This window comes from Macaca nemestrina, chromosome 6, assembly GCF_043159975.1.
Source record: "Macaca nemestrina isolate mMacNem1 chromosome 6, mMacNem.hap1, whole genome shotgun sequence".
In the NCBI taxonomy this organism is placed as follows: Eukaryota; Metazoa; Chordata; class Mammalia; order Primates; family Cercopithecidae; genus Macaca; species Macaca nemestrina.
Genome location: NC_092130.1, coordinates 168,815,409 through 168,837,426, shown reverse-complemented (window position 1 = coordinate 168,837,426; position 22,018 = coordinate 168,815,409). Strand labels below are relative to the sequence as shown.

The 22,018-nt window shown below is 36.4% G+C and overlaps 1 long non-coding RNA gene across 1 annotated transcript; it reads left to right on the top strand.

Moving 5' to 3' along the window:
- Positions 1–8,297: 8,297 nt before the first annotated feature.
- LOC139363646 (uncharacterized) lies at positions 8,298–21,313 on the top strand. The gene is made up of 3 exons (XR_011624359.1): positions 8,298–8,422; positions 18,015–18,087; positions 21,030–21,313. It is a non-coding gene; the product is annotated as an uncharacterized lncRNA (long non-coding RNA).
- The last annotated feature ends 705 nt before the right edge of the window (positions 21,314–22,018 follow it).

Genomic DNA, 22,018 nt, shown 5'->3' with positions numbered 1-22,018 from the left:
TTTGTGTTGGGGGTATAAATGGGAGTGTTTGTGTATTTATAGTTTACCCATACTGTGAGCTGAGTCTCTTCATGAAGACTTTGATCTGACATCCTTGATTGAGAAGGTTCTTTAACATTTTTGACGTGGTTACAGAAAACAAGCTTGGCAAATTCCTCCAAGGCAATAGTCAACTTTATCTTGCTTTTTCTTGATTTACACCCCTCACTGTTGCTTATTTACTTACTTATTACAGTTCTACCTCTGATTATTATCCGTAATTTATTGGACACTCCACCATTCCTTAAAGAGATTTAGAATTATGTAAATATATGTATTTTTTTCTAAATTTTTGGTTATTTTTCATTTGTAATTAAAGCCAATAATTTGTCCATATATGTAAAGAAACTCATGAATCATACAATGTATCATGTAATTATACTCTAGAGTTTGCTACTATAGTGCATTATGTAGTTCATCTTGTCTTGTTTATTTCAGAGCTTTTTTCAACAAACCTGTTGTTTATTACAAATAAATTAGCCATGTGGCCTGGCCAATTTCCTTTTGCAATAGTTTTCATAGACATATAATAAATGTATTCATTATTAGGATTTCCAAATTTTTAAGTTAAGGAATAGCTATAACTATAATTACAAACATATGTAATCTTAATCAAAATATATTGTATAAAAATGTGAAAATCAGACTTTCACCACTATGCAATACATCCATATAACAAAACCGCATTTGTAACTCCTAAAAGTATATACATATAGAATAGAAAAGAAAAGCAACCTAAATTCCTTACGTTGAGTCTTATAATATTGCAATACAAGAATAACTCTAAGGTGGGAATTCTGCGGAGGGAAGAAATATAAAGGTTTTATAAAATAGGCTGAGGAATAGAGTCGATTTTAAATTTTGTTCTAAGAATCATACACTGTTTGAATTCTTGGAAGCTGTGGAAAAACTTGGGTTACCATAGACATGAGGCAGAATGTAGCAGGCAGCAAAGACTGTAGTCACAGTTTGGCAACCATTGCCTGGGCAATTTGGGTTTAGCCAGATGGGTGGTGTTATGGACTGAACTGTATCACCACCAAATTATTATATCAAAGCTCTAACACCAAATGCATTTGGAGATAAGGTCTTTAAGGAGATAAATAAAGTAAAATCAGGTCATGGGGTGGGACCGGAATCCACTAGAACTGGAGTCCTTATAAAGAGAAGAGGACACAAAAGCACTTTCTCCATGCCCAGAGAAAAGGCCACGTGAGGACACAGCAAGAAAGTAAACCAGGAAGGAAGTTCCCATCAGAATTCATCCAGGTTGACACCTGGATGCTGGACTTTTAGCCTCCAGAACCGTCAGAAAATAAACTTTTGTTGTTTAAGACATCAGTCTGTGGTATTTTGTCACGGCAGCATGAGAGGACTAACATAGGAAAAGAAAGATGAACATGAGCTAAAGTCCTACTAGGATTAGTATAAACTAGTCTTTCATCCATCTTTCATAATCATATGTATGGTTCTAATGATGTTCTACAATAACATATACTTTCTTGAATTATAGGCAACAGTGAATATGTCCAAGCTGGATGTGGGGATGGAAATGCAAATTAACGTCTTTGAGACTTGGAACAGCAATCTCTGTCTCTTGTCCATGTTATCTGGAACATAGTCATGGTAACTAATGAATGTGCCCCCTTTTGGTAGACAATTGACCTGTTGCCTTTTGGAAGTACTTGTAGTACTTGTTAGGAGAAGAGAACAATTTGAAATGTGAGAAGGGAACACAAATTAATGAAAAATTTCTGCTCAGGAGATAAAACTTGACTAATTATACTTTAAAAATATAATTTAGTAGAGTTGAAATATCATTATTCTAAACTAATTTATAGTAAGTATGTTTTCAAATTATAGGATAAAGTATTTCAAAGGCAAAATTTTACCATTATTTTATTTATCTTAAGTACTCTAAGCACCTGTGAGATTAAAGAGTTCTGTAGACCATGATTTAAAAGATGAAATCTACAGATAATTATGTCAACTCTAATTAGTAAATTTAGAAATACAGGGGTGAGAAGAGTCTTTTTTTATCCTATGAATTACCAGAAATCTGTCTCCTTTATGATAAACCAGAATGGAATTAATTTCAAAGTGCATGTATGTGTTTAATTTACTAAACAAGATAAATTAAATAACAGGCTTTTTAAAGGAGATTGGGTACCTCAGATTTGATAAAAACCAGAAATTTGAAAAGGAGAACAGCAATGAAATACTCATAAAATTGAACACTGGAGGATATTGAATATTATTCTCAAAGTATTATATTCTCAAAGTATTATATTCCTGTACCCACATTCTTTCAATTTTTTACTTTAATCTCTTTTGCCTTTCGTTTTTAAAGTGATGCTTTTATTTATCTACTTATGTTATGAAATTGTCTACATGGATATTTTTGTGCTCAGAATTTTAAAATAATGCATTTATTCAAATTTGTCTAACTCTATGTTTTGATCCAAGTCTTATTTACTTCAAAGGAAATTCACCTTTTAAAGAACATCACTTTGAAAACTCTAAATGCTTTCCCTTGTTTGGGGGTTGTGGGAGGTGAATAGGAGTACCAAATTTTCCTCTCCCTCCAAGCTTAACCTTGGTAAGCCTTGACTCAGTACCTGATAAATTAATTCCATATAAAACACCACCTAGTACTATATTTCTAAAATTTAATGAAGTCTTCTACTTGAGACATTATTTTGTTTTTAGAAAATTTGGATTGAGTGTTTTTGAGGCTGAATATATGTATTTTTAACAGCACTTCATAGATTCACTGTAGTCACTCCTTCCTATGGATGGAACTGAGAAGATAATGTATCTTCCAGAACCAGAAAGGTAACGTGGGCACCAGGAGTACATACCTTCTATATTACACTGATGATACAATATGGAAATCCAGTGTGGTCACAACAATCTACATTTTGAGTATTTAAGCAATATATTGATTTGCACTACAGCTGCTTCAGATTTTGACATATCTTAGCTGGCATCGTGTGTGTGTGTGTGTGTGTCTGCATGTGAGCATGTGTGTGAAAATGTCAATTATATAAAACATATCTTTGAGTTTGTATATTTTGGTCATTGTGTTGTTTTAATTCCATTCATTTTGATCATGTGTGCATGACGGTATCTATTTGATGGTGGGGTTATTTGAAAATCTTCCATAGGAGGATGTAGGATGTGATATATAATCTTTAACAGCTGTTAAATATCCATGGCCTCAAATCTCTAGTAAGTTCATCTGCCTTTTATACCTTTGCTTTCTTCTTGTGATATTTGAACCAACTGCAATACCTCCTCCTGCTTGATTGTCAGAAATAAACTATTCTTTTGCAAAGCATTTAGCCTCTTTTAAATAGCATGAAAACATAGCTTCCTGGTAACTCTATTGCTGTCTTTCTCATCTTGATTATGGATCATTTTGATGTGATATTAGTATGTTACAAAAGAGAAGATTATTTTCTTTACCATAAGGTACTAATTCCTAGAAGACACTTTACAAGTGATAGGTAGCTATTTGGTGGGGGAGGCGGTTGCTTTCAAAGGGCCTGTGCATCATACATTTTAAGACATGGCACTTGAGTATTATTTTCTATATTAAAAAAATTACACATTTGATAATGATGCTCTTTCACAAGTACTGATATCTTTTAAGAAAAGACATATTATAAGACAAGTCTGCAGCAGCAAATGAGTTAAATGAAGCTAACCTAATTAACACTAATAGGACAGTAAATTTGATTATAATATTTATTGACTCCTTACATTTACTAAAAATGATAACCAGGTTTCAGCCATGTTATACAGCCTCCAGTCTGTAGTACATCTCTAAATCAGTACTGCAATAAAGTAGACGATCAGCATTATTTGGTGAAATAACATATTACCCCTAGATTAGTCAGCCACTGTGGTGTAGAAAAGAGAAAAAAAGCTTCAGGTAATTAAAGAAATCGTAGGTACTTGACATTTTCCATCCACCTTCTTTTGTCGCAATTGAGATGGTCCTACAAATGTAATACATATTTTATCAAATTTTACTTTAAAATGAATTTTTATTAGATTTATGAGATTAACATGTGAAAAAGCATTTTAACAAAATTTTGTGGGTGCTGATTGAGAGATTATACTTATATAACCCTCATGTTATTAAACCTTTTGAAGAAAATTAACCAAAACCTTGGTTAATATTTTTCACTGTTATTAAAATGATTTGCTTGGGCCGTGTGTGTGTGTATCTGTGTGCATAAACCTTTGTTAGCAATAACAGAAATATGATAGATTTAATTAAATAGCCTATCAAAATCTATATACTTGTGATTCTGGAAAGAGAACAGATCCTCTCTCTCTGATTCAGAAACCAGTTATCACACTCAATTAAAATGTTAGTCCACTTGCAGACGGATTTGGAAAGAGAGGGACAAAGAGGCATAGTAAAAAGGAGGGAAAAAAGAAAAAAGAGAAAAGAAGGGAGAGGAGAAGAATAAGACAGAGAGAGGGCAAGAGAAGAGGTCCCTTCTTGCTAGGAGTGTTTGCTGGGAACCCGGACTGGGGAAGCTATACTTGCTCACTTCCACCACTCGTCCTGTCACTGTTTTCTTTGTGACCTTGATTTAGTAACTTAATTTTATGCATCTCATCTATAGAACAGAAATGTTGACAATACTTAATATTTGATCACTGTGATATTTTATTATGCTAATATAGTAAATGCTACTTAAATGTCATCATTACTAAGGGCATTATTCTCTATCATGTTGCTGTTGGGAAGATTCGGTGAGTTAACATGTATCAAACACTTAGTGTCTCAGTCAGTTTAAGCTGCTATAACAAACATACCTTAGACTGGCTGGCTTGAACAATATTTACTTCTGATAGTTCTGGAGGAAGTAGCAGATCTGGTGTCGGAAGAGAGCTTGCTTCTTGACTTATAGATGGCCATCTTCTGGTGTTGTCAGGTGGCAGAGAACAGAGACAGAGAGTCAAGTCCCTCCAGTCTCTTCTTATACAAGCACTAATCCCATTCATAGGGCTCTGCTCTAATGACTTAATCTCTTTCCAAAGGTCCCATGTTCAAATACCAACCCCTTGGGAATTCCAAGATGTTGATTTAATGTTGATAAGCTAATGTGTTTGCAACATTTTTCTATAACACAACTCTCTGGTGCTATTTTGGAATTTTGTAATTAAAATAGGAAAAAACACTTTTTAATTTAGTATTTTAAAAATTCATTTGAAAGAGAAAACATATTTCATTAGTTACTGCCATATAAATTTCTGATTAAGAAGAGCAAATCGTACACACTGCATATGACCTATTAGCTATGTAATAGTTTCCCAATTGTGACATGAAAATACTAGGTGCTTATGCTTTCAAAAAAAATTGGTTTCAGAGAATTTCCCTCCTCAAACATCTATATACAATTTTAAAAAGTTGTCAGTGGAAATAAATCACAACCATTGAAGACCAGAATGCTTCAACTATATCCATTTTAATTATGCCAATATTCATGGGAGAAAACAAATCTTTCCCTCAGCAATGTTATTTTACTTCAGCAGTAACAAAAATTTTGTCATAGAAGAAAGACAGTACTACTTTTCCTTTTATATGCTAAACAATAGCTCTGACACATGTTTTGAAAGTTTGTGGTGCTGCCAGTCTCAGACTTTATATGATTCATTTAGGTTCTGATTAAAATACTTACAAAGAAATAAAGAATATAATAAGACTGGAATTTATACTTAGTGACAAATTTATATGGAAGTAAAATCTATTGTAAGGAAGATAAAGAGTGACCTTTTCTGGGGAAACAAACATTTCTAGCTTCATTCTTTTGCTCTTAGGTGCCAAGCACCATATGTAATAAAACTGTTTTAAGAATTATTTGGAGGCCTAGGACAACATTAACTTCTTTCAGAGGGGATTTGCATTTATGTCTGCCAGGCACCTCTCAGAGACCCCAGCAGTCTGTGGTCTCCTACCCCAATTTCGGGGACTGAGATTGGAGGTTGGAAGTAAGGTTGCTTCACCCTTATTTCTGAGGTACAGCTTTTCAGGGCTCCTTGCTAAATTCAGGCAGTTTAGCAGAACCCCAAACTAGTTGGCTGTGAATTTCAACTTTTATCCTTCTATTCTCACAAAACCTTCAAACATCCTGCTCATATTCGTAGCGTGTCAGACACCTATTTCAGAACTGAAAAGAATTCTCTCTGAATGTCCGTCTCCTACCAAGACTGCGGCCGCGTAAACTTCAGAGCCTTATAAGGCCCCAGTCTGGTTTATGCTTTGTCTATGGTTCTTCATAGGAAAGTTGTTCTGAATTTTCTAGTTCACTTTAAGGGGACAAATGTTAAACCTTTTCTATAATTTTAAATAATTTTCCATTCCTATGGCTGAACATATTCCTTCTAAAATGTTGAATCTGTGAGTGAAGATCTGGCAAGTCAAGTTTACCCACATCAAATCCGCAAAGAAAACCAAACTTTTGTGCTTTTAACATTCATTATACTTGCTTGATAAGCATTCTCATTCTAATGACAATAACTGGAATAACATTAGACAATGAAAATAAATAATCACCAGGCAAGATCATTTCATGACAAGAAAAGTATTAACTTGGGAGAAAATATTCATGCATTCATTCATGTGTTCATTTACGCAGCAAATTTCTACCAGTGCCTTGCGTATGGAATGCATACAGCACTGAGCTGGGCACTGGGGGTTTATGTGATGATATGGGCCCTTCCCTCCTTAGAGGGCTTCGAATCCAGTGTGTGCTGAAATGTGTTTCGTGTTCATGAGCAGTAAAGAGTCATCAGTGATGGGGTTTCTATTTTTAAAGTAAAGTAGGCTTAGAAATAATGTAGTCATTCTGAGCAAACTATTGCAAGGACAGAAAACCAAATACTGCATGTTCTCACTCATAGGTGGGAATAGAACAATGAGAACCCTTGGACACAGGGAGGGGAACATCACACACTGGGGCCTGTCATGGGTGGGGGGATGGGGGAGGGATAGCATTAAGAGAAATACCTAATGTAAATGATGAACTAATGGGTACAGCAAACCAACATGGCACATGTGTACATATGTAACAAATCTGCACATTGTGCACATGTACCCTAGAACTTAAAGTATAATAATAATAAAAATGAAATAATGTAGTCAAATTTTCTTTTCTTATTGAAAAGTGAAACCTTGCCGATTAAGCTCCATTGAATTTCCCAGGGCCTCAAAGGTAGTTAGTGGATGAACGTAGAGTAAAACTCTTTCTTCCAACTCTCAGAAGGGTTCTTTTTTGTGGTAATACAATGGCCTCTGTCATCCTCTGGGTGCTCTGAACAGTCTTCACAAATACATTTTAGACATTGGAAATAATGATACAGGCTCTGAATTCATAGACATAATGACTGGAATGCCATTTTTATGTAATTTCAAAAATTAATTATAATTAAAAAATAAAATATTTAGACTAAGTTGGTCCACTTTGTCAATCTACTATACTCATATACATTTGAACTTGAAATGGCTAATGTCAAACATGCATGAGAACTTGAAACGTAATATAAGTTAAATACTACCTAAAAATCTGTTATAGTTTTTAATTAAAAGTTTATTTTCTAGAAAACTCAGTTCTGCTAGCACCTTTACATTATTCTCATTATTTTAGTGATTATAACACAATCATAGTTTTATATGTTTTCATAACAAATTAGAGATTTATGGCACTTAAAATAAAATATTAACACATATATAGCATGTAATTAAAATGTCGTGTGTGTGTTTCACATTAGGTGCAATCTATGACTTATTTTTTCTTCAGTATTTCTTTGCTACATGACTAAGTTCTATTATCATACTTCAAGCTGAATTCTTAATTTTTCCTTTTAAATAAAGTAAAATTTTTGAACTTTTCATTACAAATGATCACTTTATAATATTTAAAAGAAATCAAACAGATGTGATTTGCCTACAACACCGAAGGCCATTTTTTATTTTAACATTTGCAGAAGGTTGATATGCCACATTGCACTTGACCTAATGTTTGCTATTTGTAACAGTAAAAAAATTTCTAGTATTTTTATAGAAACTAATAATGCAACAGGGAGAACAAATGAAGCCTTACAATGCCTAGAAACTGTATGCCAAATATTTGGAACAATAAGCTCTCTAACTCCAGCAGCAGAATTATCTTCCCAGTATATATTTAAGTGAGGAGTTGTAATGATGTGTACGTTTTATTTCTTAATTTACATTCACAGTTTGCTAAACATTCCATTTGCTAAAATACGGAAAAATAACAAACCATTCTCATTTCTAACAAGAGATCGTAGAAGTTGCAATTTTTGTCCTGCGTGCGTATTCCAAGTGGCACATTAAAAAAAGGTAAGGGTCCAAAATTAACCGACTTTTATGCTAGGATGATAGTTGCTAAGGGCATTTTAAATAGTGAGAAAGATAAATGGTCTTTGAATTGCAATCCCTAGTGAAATCCGAAACAAGAAAGTACAGTTTCTATTATAATAAGTAAAATAGAAAACATGGTCTATGTTTCCCAGAATGCCACATTGGCAGGACAAAATGAAATAATTAGAAACTAGGATTTTAGCTCAAAATACAAAATTTATGTCAGTAGCTACAACAAATTATTTATTCTTTTCCTTTGATGTATCAATAAGTAATTCATTCTTTGCTCACCTCCTTATGACCTTCACTTATCTTGGAAAAAAAAAAATGTGTTTTTCTTCTAGTGACTTTATTGTGAGAAAAATAAAGGAAAATATTACTATGTTATTATGCTTGATGAAAAAAATTGAACCATGCATTATTAAGAACTATCATTTTGCAAATCTGTCACAAGCCACATGGGATTTCTAGCATCTTCATCTTTATCTGTTTGTTCTGTTTTGGCATATCCAGAAACCTGCAAGGAACTCCTAGAGAAACTTTTTTCTATACACACATCAAAGTGGCAACTTTTTAATGATCCCTAAGCTAGAGAAGCCCAGATAGTATCTCCTGCCTTTGTGAAACTATAAAAAGAAAGCAGGGAATATTTTATTTCTTTTCTTAATTGCCTTCCAAAGTTCTCAAGGTAAGCAAAATAAATGATGTACAAAAAACGAAGATCTTCAAAAGTTGTTTGCTACGATCTAGATTTTTTTATTTTCTGACATATATTTATAGAATTGTTATACTACAGAGAACTTTAGGTGACAATGAATAAAGCAAGTAAGTTTTTTTTTTTTTTAAGTCCAGTAATTTAGGTGGCAGTTAGTATGATAGAGTAGAAAAACATGAAGATTTTACTAGAAGAGAGATTCTTAGCTTTTAGAATGTAGGTTTCCTTTTATTTGGAACATTGCAAACTCAAGCTACTTTGTGTATAGGATCTACTAATTTAATTTGGTGATTATCTTAAAAAGCTGCCTCATTTTGACTGATTTTATTTACCAGCTATTAATTTCTTGTCACTAAAGAAGGTGTGTGGGTGTGTATGTTTACGTGGAGCTAATCATAATCAGGGGAAGGGTGGTCATTTCAAATAACATGTTTTCCACTAAAAATTTATCCTGGACTTTAAATTATTTTCATACAAGGAGGAGGCAGAAGGGTGCAGCAGAAAAATAATGGACACAAGTGCTGAGTCCCTTATAGGGACTTATAAGCATGTAGCTCCTTATAGGAAGGTAATCTAAGACAATTTACTTAGATTCTCTAAATTCTTCTTGTGAGAATATGATAAACCATATGAAATCCCTCCTCTGGTGCCTGGTACATAGATGATTGATGTTTCTCAATAAAGGTTCCAACTATTTTTCATGAATAACAAAATAGATTGTAACAAGTATGTGAGTTATATGTTGCCCTGTGCTGCATAATGAACCAAAAACATAGGCGCTTGAAACCGTCACCCTTGGTCTAGGGTTCTGTGAATCTGGCCCAGCCATGGCTCTTTCAGCTGCTTTTCCTCATTGTCTGGTAAGCTCCTGGGTCAGCAAGGGTTAGACTGGTTAGAACGGCTGTAGCTCGGTAAACTTAATTTTTGCTCCACATGATCTCTTCTCAGTAGGCTAGCACAGTCTTTTTTCTTGGAGTGGGGACAAAATTCCAAGAAACTGAGGTGATGCACATCAGGCTTCATGGATCAAAATGAGCAGCCAGTGATGTAGACACCAGAGTGGTCCTGTATAAAGATGACTGACTGAGAAGTCTGTAGGTAGCTATCAGCTTCCCCTCACTGTGCGTCTGCACACAAAGTTCTGCTGATAGGTCTGATTTTTGGTCATTATGGGCAAAAGTCAGGAATAAGAAATGGGTATGGTATTTAACAGAGCAAGGAAAAGCTGGAATTTGCTGGTTACTCTACCCCTGCCACCACAAGAGCCTTTCAATGGTGTTCATATAGTGATAGCTGTGGTTTATATCCTCATGCCACATCACATGCCAAGCCTTTAAAATCAACCCTAACCCCAAATCATATGGGGGAGGGGACTCTGGGAAACATAGCTCCAGATAAACGCCTTGTCAACTTTTCATCCATTCACATATATCTTAATTGTGTTTTTTATACCTCTAAAGTAAGTACATAAAACATTAAATTTATTTGCTTTGATGTACAGTTCTATAAACTTTACCATCTGTACAGATTTGTGTAACCACAAATTATAAAACAGGATGGTTTTATCATCCTAGAAAATATCTTCATAGTTATATAATCCCCCAACCATACACTTTCCTAGTAACGAGCCTCTGGCAAACAGGAGAATCATTCCAAGACTGAATTCCTTCACTCAGTGTCATAACTTTGAGATTCAGACAACCTACTGGGTGTATCAATAACTGGTTCATTTTGATTGCTGATTCGTATTCCATTTTGTATACATCTACCAGTTGAAAATATTTTGGTTTAAAAAGCATGGGCTCTTATGAATAGAACTACTATGTACATTTATGTATAGGTTTCTGTTTGGACTCAACTTTTTATTTATCTAGTAAAATTCTTAGAAGCAGATTGCTGGACCATACTATAGGCGTAGATAGAAAATTATAAGACATTGCTAACGTGATTTCCTAAGGGCTGTACCATTTTGCATTCCCCCCAGCCTTGTCTGAGGTTGCTACTAGCTCTGCATTCTCTCCTGCCTTTGGTATTGGTATTATTTTAACCATTCTTATAAGAGTATAGCGATATCTCATTGAAGTTTCAATTTGCAGCTCCCTATAGTCTAATAAGGTACATTTTTATGTGCCTATTTCCTACCTGTATATCCTATTTGATAAAGTGTCTTTTCAAATTATTTGTCCATTATTAATTGTGTTTTCAATTTCCTTTTGCGTAGATTTTGAGAGGTCTTTTTATATTCTGGATACAAGTCCTTTATTGACGTAATTCTAAAAGATTTATGCAGGTGTAAAAATCTGTCCTTTCATGATGTTAATAGAGTCTTTGCAAGAAAATTTTTAAAAATACAGACTCCACTTGGTCCGTTTTTATTTTGTAGATTATAGCTTTGATGAGGTATGAGAGACTTTTGTTTAACCACAGGACAGGAAGATTTTCTCTTTACAACTTTGATTTTATAACTTTAGGTTTCAGATTTAGATCTATAACAAATTTAAGATAACTTTTTGTAAAGTTTAAGATTTGTGTCAAATTTCTTTCTCTTTTTCTTTATAGTGTTGGCCAATTATTCTAACTGCTGTTGAAAAAAAATCAGAGTTTCTGAGGAGAAATCTGAGGTCATTAGAATTTTTAGGCATTTCTCTGAATTTTCAGAGTAAATATACCCTTAAAGCATTTTTTTGTTAACTTTTATTTTACATTCAGGAATACATGTATATATTTGTCATATAGGTACATTATGTGTCCTGGGGGTTTGGTATACAGATTATTTCTTCACCCAGGTAAAAAGTCTTGGATTTGTTGATCTTCAGTATTTTTTTTTTTTTCTCAACTTCATTCAGTTCAGCTCTGATTTTGGATATTTCTTGTCTTCTGATAGCTCTGGGGTTGGTTTGCTCTTGTTTCCAGGGGCTCCCAAAGGAAAGAATACAGTCGTGGTTTCTTAGTTTCTGTTTCTGATTGGGCCAGAAAAGATCCTTCCTTATCCCACTTTTCTGCATATCACTAGAGACAGAAACTAAAAACCATGGCTTCGGGCTGCTAAAAGCCTAAAATAACAACAAAATAATGTGAATTGGATAAGATTGTATTTCTTTAGTATTGATGTAAGGTTGTTAATTTGATATCTTTCTAAGTTTTTCACGTGTGCATTTAGCACTATAGCCTTCCCTTTTAACACTGCTTTAGCTGTGTCCCACGGATTCTTGCATGTTGTATCTTTGTTCTTATTAGTTCCAAATAATTTCTTGATGTATGCCTTAATTTCACTGTTTTATCCAAAAGTCATTCAGGAGCAGGTTGTTAATTTCCATGTAATTGTATGGTTTTGAATGATTTTCTTAGTATTGATCTCTATTTTTATTGCACTATTGTCCAAGGCTGTGTTTAGTATGATTTCAGTTTTTCTTTTTGAATTTTGGAGGATTGTTTTCTGTTTGATTTTAGAATATGTGCCATGTTCAGATGAGGAGAACGTATATTCTGTTGTTTTTGGGTGTAGACTTTCATAGATGTCTGTTACTTCCATTGTTCAAGTGTCTTTGCTAGTTTTCTGTCTCAATGATCTATGCCCTTCTTTGTCTTTTGTGATCATTGTATGTTTAAAGTCTATTTTGTCTGGAATTAGAATAGCAGCCTCTGCTTTTTTCATGTTTTCCATTTGCTTAGTAGATTATTCTCTGTCTCTTTAGTTTGAGCCTATGGGTGTTACTGCATGTGAGATAGATCTCTTGAAGACAACATATAGTTGGGTATTGCCTCTTTATCCAACTTGGCACTCTGTGCCTTTTAAATGGAGGCATTTAGTTCATTTAATTTCAAGGTTAATATTGATAGGTATGAGTTTGATTCTGTCATTGTGTTGTTAGCTGTTTATTATATACACTTCATTGTGTGGTTGCTTTATAGTGTTAATGGTCTATAGATTTGAGTGTATTTTTGTGATGGTCAGTAACAATCTTTCCTTTACATATTTAGCACTCCCCTAATAACCTCGTATATGGCAGATCTGGTGATAACAAATTCCCTTGGCATTTGCTTGTCTGATAAGGACCTTATTTCTCCTTCCCTTATGAAGCTTATTCCTGCTGCATAAGAAATTCTTGGTTGGAATTTCTTTTCTTTAAGACTGCTTTATATAGCCACTGAATCTCTTCTGGCTCATAGACGTTTTGCTGAAAGGTCTACTGTTGGCCTCATGGAGCTCCTTTTGTAGATAACCTGCCCTTTCTCTCTAAACCGTGTTTAACAAGTTTTCTTTCCTTTTGAACCTGAAGAATGACAGACTATTCTTGGGGATGATCATCTTGAATAGTATCTCACAGGGGTTCTCTGAATTTCCTGGATTTGAATATTGCCCTCTCTAGTGAGGTTGGGAAAATTTTCATGGATGACATCCTCAACTGTTTTCCAAGTTGCTTGCTTTCTTTCCCTGTCTTTAAGGGATGCCAATGAGTGTAATATTTGTTCTCTTTACATGATTCCATGCTTCTCAGAGGTCTTCTTTATTTTTGTCTCACTGAGTTATTTTGGAGAGCTGGTCTTCAGGCTCTGAGATTCTTTCCTCAGCTTGGTTGAGTCTGCTCTTAATACTTGTGATTGTATTATGAGATTCTTGAAGTGAGTTTTTCAGTTTTATCAGGTCACTTTGGTTCTTTCTTAAAATGGCCATTTTGTCTTTTAGCTCCTGTGTCATTTTATTGGATTACTTAGATTCCTTGAGTTGGGTTTTGGACTTTATCCTGAAAGTTGATGATCTTTGTTCCTATCCATACTCTGAATTATATTCCTGTCATTTCCACTATTTCAACCTGCTTAAGAACTATTACTGGGGAACTAGTGTAGTTGTTTGGCGGTAAGAAGACATGGTGGCTTTCTGAGTTGCCAAAGTTCTTGCATTAGCTCTTTCTCATTTGTGTGGGTGGCTGTTCCTTTCATCTTTGGAGTTGCTGTCCTTTGGAGAGATATTTTGGGGGGGCTTTTATCTTCTCTGGTGTCCTTGGGGGTTTTATTTTGGTATAAGGTGAGTGCAGACAACTTCCTTTGATTCTGGAAGATTTCAGGTAGCCAAGCTTCAGTTCCGTGCTTCTGGGCCGCATGCTGTAACTCTAGGGGACTGGGATCAAGCCCCTGGTTTTGTTCTCTGACCCCTTGAGGATCGGAACCTGCTGTGTTGGAGGGATTGAGGTGTTCCTGGTCTTCTGGACACAACACTATGATGGATGTTGCTCGTCAAAGTCCTTCATCAAGGTGGTAGCAGTGGCAACTGTGCTTGCTTGCATGTGCCAGCAGGTATGGTGGTGCAGCAGGGTGCACACACATTGACTGGTGTGGGGCACTCACAAGTGCTTCATACTGGCAACATATTTTGGTATTGTATTTTGGACTGTGATCCAGTAGGTGATGCTTAAGAGTGTTAGCTATCAGATACGCTCTTACTCTGCTGCGTGACTGTTTTTGTGTGTTTCAGTGTAGTTGGCAAAAGCCATCAGATATGCTCTTACTTGACTGCACGGCTTTTTTGTGTGTGTTTCGGTGTAATTGGCAGTAGTGTTCTGTGGTGGATGGGGAAAGAGAAGACTCTTTACATAGTCCACTCCTGTATTTTGGAGGAGCCCCCTCTGATGACTGTCTCTGTGCTTACATTTCTTTTGTTGGGTGTTCTGGTCCATGGGGCTCCCTCAGTCAGGGGCTGCAGTTTGCAGCCAGGCCGTCTCCTTCTTGGGTCACCCTACTCCTCCACTGATCTGTAAACCCGAGCATCTCACTTCTCTCAGTGATTCGAGAGTGGGGGCTCCTCCCTGCTTAGACACTGCCAAAACCAGCAAGTCTTGCTGAGCTAGAAGATGTGGATGTAGGTGGGGTCACCTAATTTGCTATCTGAGTGCTACCCAGGAAAACATGGGGTTGTGCATGCCCAGAGACTTCAGGCAGCAGTGGGACCACCGGGCTGGAAGCTTTCAGAGGTGCGGTCCATCTAACTGAGACAGGTGGGGTGGGTGGTGTTGTCCTCTCCGCCATCTAGATATTTTCCAGGGCAACAGGAGGCTGTGCTCCTTGGCAGAATTCAGAAAGAAGTGGCTCCTCTTGGCCAAAAGCTCCTGCAGGCATTTCCCACCTGGCTACCAGTGGTAGGGATGGGTGGGGTCCCCTGCCCTGCTGTCCAGGTGTTTCCCAGGATGAAAGGATGCTGTACCCAGCAACATAGTCCACACAGAAGTGGGACTGCCGGGCTATTAGCTCTAGAAAGCATTGACTACCTGATTAACAGTGGCAGTGGTGGATGAATCACTCACCATCCCTGGTGCCTGGTGCTTCTGGGGACAATAGAAGGCTACACCTGACTGACTGAGTTCACATAAAAGCAGGATGGCTGGGCTGGAAGCTCTAGCATGCACTGCCTTCCTGGCTACCAGTGGCAGGGATGGCAGGTAGGGGATTGCTGGCCCTGTCGCCCAGGTATCTCCTGGGACAACAGGAGGCTGCAGCTGCTGGCCAAGTTCAGACAAAGCAGGACCACTGTGCTGGAAGCTGGTACTGAGCCTTGTCTGGTCAAGTGGGGTAGAGCCATCTTACTGCTCCCATGAACCGCAACTGTGGCTTCTATTGGAGCTATAGTGCTCGTGCTCATCTGTTTCAGTGTCCAAGGCTTGTAGAGGACCCCTTGGACTCGACAGTTGCCTCTGCAAAGGGGAGATTTTCTGTCTCAGTTTAGAAGTGCAGTGGAGGGGGCCAAGGGGCTTCTCTCATTCCCAAGTCTTGCAAGGGTCCCTGTGGAGTGTGTAAATCCCCCAAGGGGCTCTCATTCATTTACCCTGTCCTGAGTTGCGGAGCTTCTTCTCCTGGCTCCACACTGGGCCCTGTTAGGCTAGTGCCCAGTTTTGCCCCCTCTCTGTTCTCTGTGTCCCCCTGATGCCTTGATGGATCTTAGCATGGCTTCTTACATGATCAGCCTGTAGGGGTCAGTGTTCACCAGCCCTGTGTTTTGCTTTCCATGAGAGTGGAGCACATGAACTGCTCTAGTCTGCCCTCTTGACCCAACGTTTAAAGCATTTCTCTATACAAATAGATTACGTTTTATTTTAATTTATGCCTTTTCAGACATTCTTTTTTAATTTTTATAGATCTACCGTTCTGACCTATGTCATATTCCTTCTATCTGGATAATTTATTTTAACATATCGTGTGGACAGTTCTGCTGGTAATAAATTTCTTGTTTTCCATTATCTGAGTCTTCACTTCTGAAGAATATTTTCTCTGCACATGCAATTTCTGATTATCAACTTTTTCTTTCAAAATTTCAAACATTTCAGTCCAGTGTCTTCTTACTTGCCTGGTTTCTGATGAGAAGTCTGTTGTAATTATTGGTTTTGTTCATCTGCAGGTGACGTGTCCCCTCTCCCCACCCCAACCTGCCTTCTTGGTTTTCTGTGTGGATTTTTGTCTTCAGTGGTTTGAATATAATATGCCTGATTTGATTTATTTTTGTGTGTTAGTTTTATCTTTATATTTATTCTGTTATGGTGCAGTCTGTGCTTCTTGGATCTATGTGGTTTGTTGTCTGTAACTAGTTTTGCAAAGTTTTGGGTAACTGATAATTTAAAAATTTCTGCTGCTCTAAATATCTTCTCCTTGTGGGATTGCAATGATGATGAATATCTTACATTGTTTATTACCCGAGAGTTCCTGTTTGTCATATTCTGTGTTTTTGACTTTTTGCTCTTTGCATTTCAGTGTTCTATTGTGCCATCTTCAATTTCATAGACAATTTGGCTGTACTAAGTCTACTTATGGGCTTGTTGAAAGTATTTTCAGCTTTTACTACTGTTTCTATTTATAAGATTTCCGTTGGATTCTTTCTTGTAATTTCCATCTTTCTGATGATACTACTCATCAAATATTGCAGATTTTCTGCCTTTAATTATTTTAAATTCCTTTCTAATAACTTCATTGTCTCTGTTTTATCTGAGTATGGTTCTGATCATTACTTTGTTTTCTCACGTTGTGCTTTTTCTTGCCTGTGGGCACGACTTCTGCTTTTTTCTTCTGAAAATTGAATATGTTTTCACAAGGCAATGTGTACTTTAGTAGATAGAACTTTACTGTGAGAATTTTAATTAATTTACTCTGTACTTGAGCTATATTTGAAGTGTATTGTTGGTGTGGGAACCAGAGGCTTCAAACTCCTCTAGTGACCTTGTTTCTCATCTCCCTTCTGATTTGGGGGCTTCCCTTTTAGCTGTATCTCAGAGAAAGTCTATTTGTTGCCACTCTGTCAGCTGCAGCCCACTGTTGTGTTATTAATGGCTTCCTAGCATGGTTAGAGCATGGGAAGAGCATTATCTAATCTTCTGTTAAGTCTTTGTCTTTGGAGTACACAGTAAGCCTGTGTCTCAGGGGTGTGAACTTCAGAAGCATTTCTATTTCTCCTTCAGGACTAGAGACTTTTCTCTCTGTCCTCCTAATCCGTTTTCTGGTTGCTATTGGACAATTTCCCCAATGTCCCTTAGGCCATTGTTCTTGCAGATTATGTCTTTTTCTGTGTCCTAAGCAAGATTGGGTGGCTGGAGCTGCACTTAATTTGCTTCCCTTAACTATAATGGAATTGTACTACTCAGGAGGCATTACTGATTTTCTACCCCTGATGGACTGAGACTTTGTTCTATAAGGGAAAAGGATCTTTGGGCCTCTCCCTCATCCCTTCCCACAACTGGCACTGGTGGGGTGTTGTGGGGGTACTTTTTGCAGTTTCACGTTTTAAGAGACTTTAGGGGTTCTTGAAGGAAAAGCCTACAAAAGTGTGATGATATCCCTATGACTATTGATCCCAAGCATTTCTCACTCTCATCCTAGCCCATATTTGGCTTCCAGCAATTCAGTTTGATCTTACTATTGGTTTCTGGGGATTCCAGTGGCTTCTGTCCAGGTAAGAAAATTCTCAAATCTTGTATCTCCTTGCAGGTGCCTTGGGGATAGGAGTTTGTCCAGAGACCTCAAGATTCATGAAAAATCACTGGTTTTCAATTTGTCTAGTTTTTTCTATCTGAACTGAAATTATGTCAATTTTTTTTATATATCAATTTATAATTTCACTCACTAAGCCAATTGCCTGATATTTTATTTACTAAAATAAATAAAAAGTAGATTGAAGAAATTAAGAGTTTCTTGCTTACAAACATAGAACATACAATACATATTTAAACCTTAAATATTTTGGGGTGTTTTTTGCCTTCAAAATAATACTGAGATACTTCAGAGTTTTGTAAAATAAATTTTTTTTTTTTTTTTTTTTTTTGAGATGGTGTCTTCCTCTGTTTGCCCTGGCTGGAGTGTGGTGGCACGATCATGGCCCACTGCAACCTCTGCCTCCCAGGTTCAAGTGATTCTCCTGCTTCAACCTCCCAAGTAACTGGGACTACAGGCATGTGCCACCACGCCGGGCTAATTTTTTGCATTTTTAGTATAGATGGGATTTCACTGTGTTAGCCAGGATGATCTCGATCTCCTGACCTAATGATCCACCAGCCTTGGCGTCCCAAAATGCTGGGATTACAGGCGTGAGCCACTGTGCCCGGCCCTGTGAATATTTGAATAAAGAAAAAAAAATGTGAATCTTTACAAACATAGTTTCTTATATAAAGTTCTAGAAATGATAGTTAATTTGAGAATTCTTAAAGAAAAACTTAGATTGTTTATAACAACACTAGCAACCTTAATTTTTTGAGCAGTAATCAGAGTTTCTGTAAAAACTTGTCTTCAAAGAAAATAATTATTTTTTTAAGATTTACTAAACTTTTTTTAGAAACTTAGACAATTTTTTAATAAATCACTAAATCAGAGATTATTTGGAAACTCTAATTTTCACTGTACTGTTTTCGTATATTTCTCTTTAGTCATAGAAAATTTTCGGTGATGGTAGAAACATAATATTTTGCTCACATATATTTATTATTTGTGAGAAGTTATTTTTGAATAGGTTTCTTATTTTCTAATTGTTTCTTTTACAGAGATTTATAGGTTTAAATGGTGAACTGGTGGGTATCTTATTCATCTCTTGTACCAGAGGTTTCTGCCTTCATAAATTTTGTATATAATTTGGTACCATCAATAATGTACTTTTGCAAAAGCATAGTAATTGGTGTATTAACAAAGGCACATCTCATGCACTCACAAAAGAATCTTTTTTTTTTTTTTTTTTTTTTGAGACGGAGTCTCACGCTGTTGCCCAGGCTGGAGTGCAGTGGCGCGATCTCGGCTCACTGCAAGCTCCGCCTCCTGGGTTCACGCCATTCTCCTGCCTCAGCCTCCTGAGTAGCTGGGACTACAGGCGCTCGCCACCGCGCCCGGCTACTTTTTTGTATTTTTAGTAGAGACGGGGTTTCACTGTGGTCTCGATCTCCTGACCTTGTGATCCGCCCGCCTCGGCCTCCCAAAGTGCTGGGATTACAGGCTTGAGCCACCGCGCCCGGCCAAAAGAATCTTATTGGAGAAGAAAGCCAAATATTTTTCCATGATAAAACAGTGTCATTTACTATTCTTAACATCAAGTAGAATAAAAGAGTGCTGAAAACATAACCATACTGTATCACAGTAGGACAAGTCTGTGCTTTGGATGATGCTATGGGGTGAATTGTGTCCCCTCCCCGAAGTTTGTATGTTGAAGTAATACCAGTACCTCAGGCTATGGCTGTATTTGGGAATAGGGTCTTTTAAAAGGTATTTAAGGTCCTTAGTATGGGCTTTTATCCGATATAATTTGTCTCCTCATTAGAAGAGATTAAGTTAGAGACACACGCAGTGGAAAGATCATGTGAAGGCAGAAGGGGAAGATGACCATCTATGAGTCAAGGAGAGAGGACTCAGGAGAAATCAACACTATCAACACTTTGATCTTAGACTTCCAGCCTTCAGACCGTGAGGAAATAAATTTCTGTTGTCTAAGCACCCAGCCTGTGGTACCTTGTTATGGAAGCCCTGGCAAGTAAATATAGGTGATTGAAGATAATCATTTTTGGATTACAATATAGATCTGGATGAAGTCCACTTGTCTCACCGAAAGCAATCATCAGTCCCATTAAGTTCTTGAAGATAATTAATTACAAAACAAAGAACAGAAATGATGAAATAGCCTTATGACAGTACAGTGGGAAATCTGGACAAAGCTAAGGAATTCATGACTTCAAAAACATCACCTTTTTCTAAAGTTTTTATTTTGAAAATTGTTAAATTGTAGGTGTTGACATTAGGGCACTAACTCATTTTTATTAGTTATTCCTTTTCAAAGAAGACTGTGGTCTATTTAAAAGAGCTCCCGAGAAGAATGTGTGGATATTGGGCTATCACGGTTCTCTCCTATGCTCATATGTTAAGACACTGCAACCATATCATGTTCTATTATTTCACAGGGGTCTAGGTAGGGTCTCCATATTCCTTCTGAACGCAGTGTTCCACAACTCCAATGGCTATTGCTAATACTTACTCAATTTAGTCACTAAGAAAAGGATTGTTTCAGACTACTGTGTGCCCGACACTGCTATAGGCACAAGAGAAATAGTAGACAAAAAAGGAGTCAAGCAGTTGGTCTGGAATCCATTGATTTCCCTCTACCAGGAGGATGCACACACGGAAGGCAGGTGGCATTTCAATGGCATCATAAACTCATTGGCAACTGACCTTCTGGTTACTAGACTAATGGTATGTGTTATTTCATTACAAAAAAAATTTTTTTTTTGTAGTTTGTTTCTGGTTTAGCAGACAAACTTATTTCCTGTGGGCATGAATCCTTGGAAATTTTCATGTAAATTCTATCTAAGTAAAAAAAAAAAAAAATAGATGTTTCATGACCTAAAATATTGCTTGATGTTTCAGGGTGACTGTGTTCTGAATTTGGAGACTCCATCCTTCAATCGGACGGAAAGCACATTTGCAGCAGAAAGAACCTGAGGAGTCACATTCTGTCCCGGCTTTCTCTAACCTTTGCTTGTGTTTCTCGATTCTTGTGTATTGAAAATGATGAGCAAACCTTGATTCTGTGCACAGCTTTGCCATTCCAGAACAACGGCATGGTTTTACTAAGGAGACGTTACCTTCATGACCATTGTTTCCAAAGTTTATAGCAATTAGAGTTATTTCTTAAAGTATAAAATCTGTAAAACTGAATACAGTCTTCTGAACTATTATTACAATTGCAGTTCCTCAATTTCTCTTCTGAAAACCTTGGGGCAAAATATAATTTGAAATTCGATTATTTTTTAGATGTTAGGAGATACCAGTCAGGTATTATAAATTATATAACAACCGCAGTAGATTTGAAGGCATAGCTCCATATTAAAAAATGTTAATGTTTCTGAAATTAAACATAAATATGAATATTTATACAAAATATCACACATACAGATTATAATATGTTGTTTCCTGTCAGTTCAGCTATGCTACCAAAGGAGTCAGAAAAATTTTCAGTTTTCAGATAATTTTGATTTATATCATTATACATAAGTAATTATGCAACTGAATTATCATTATTAATTTCTACATTTTTAACAAAAACATTTTTCAAAGCATTTTTTACTTCCTGTTTTAGATTAAACTGATTTCTTTTTCTGCCTGCTGTGGACTGGGTATTTTTATACTACCTTGTGTATTTAATTAAATGCATTGATTCTTGCATCCCATGACTTCCTCACTGCTTTTTTATTTTCAGTTTAGCTAAAACATGCTCAAGCAGTTTTATTTTCAAATGGATAGATGCTTTTGCAAGAACAAAAAATATGTTTAATTTTTTGTACACGTAATTTATAATTTGGTTGGGTAAAAAGTTCTAAATGCAAAATTCTTTTCCCTCAGAACATTGAAGATAT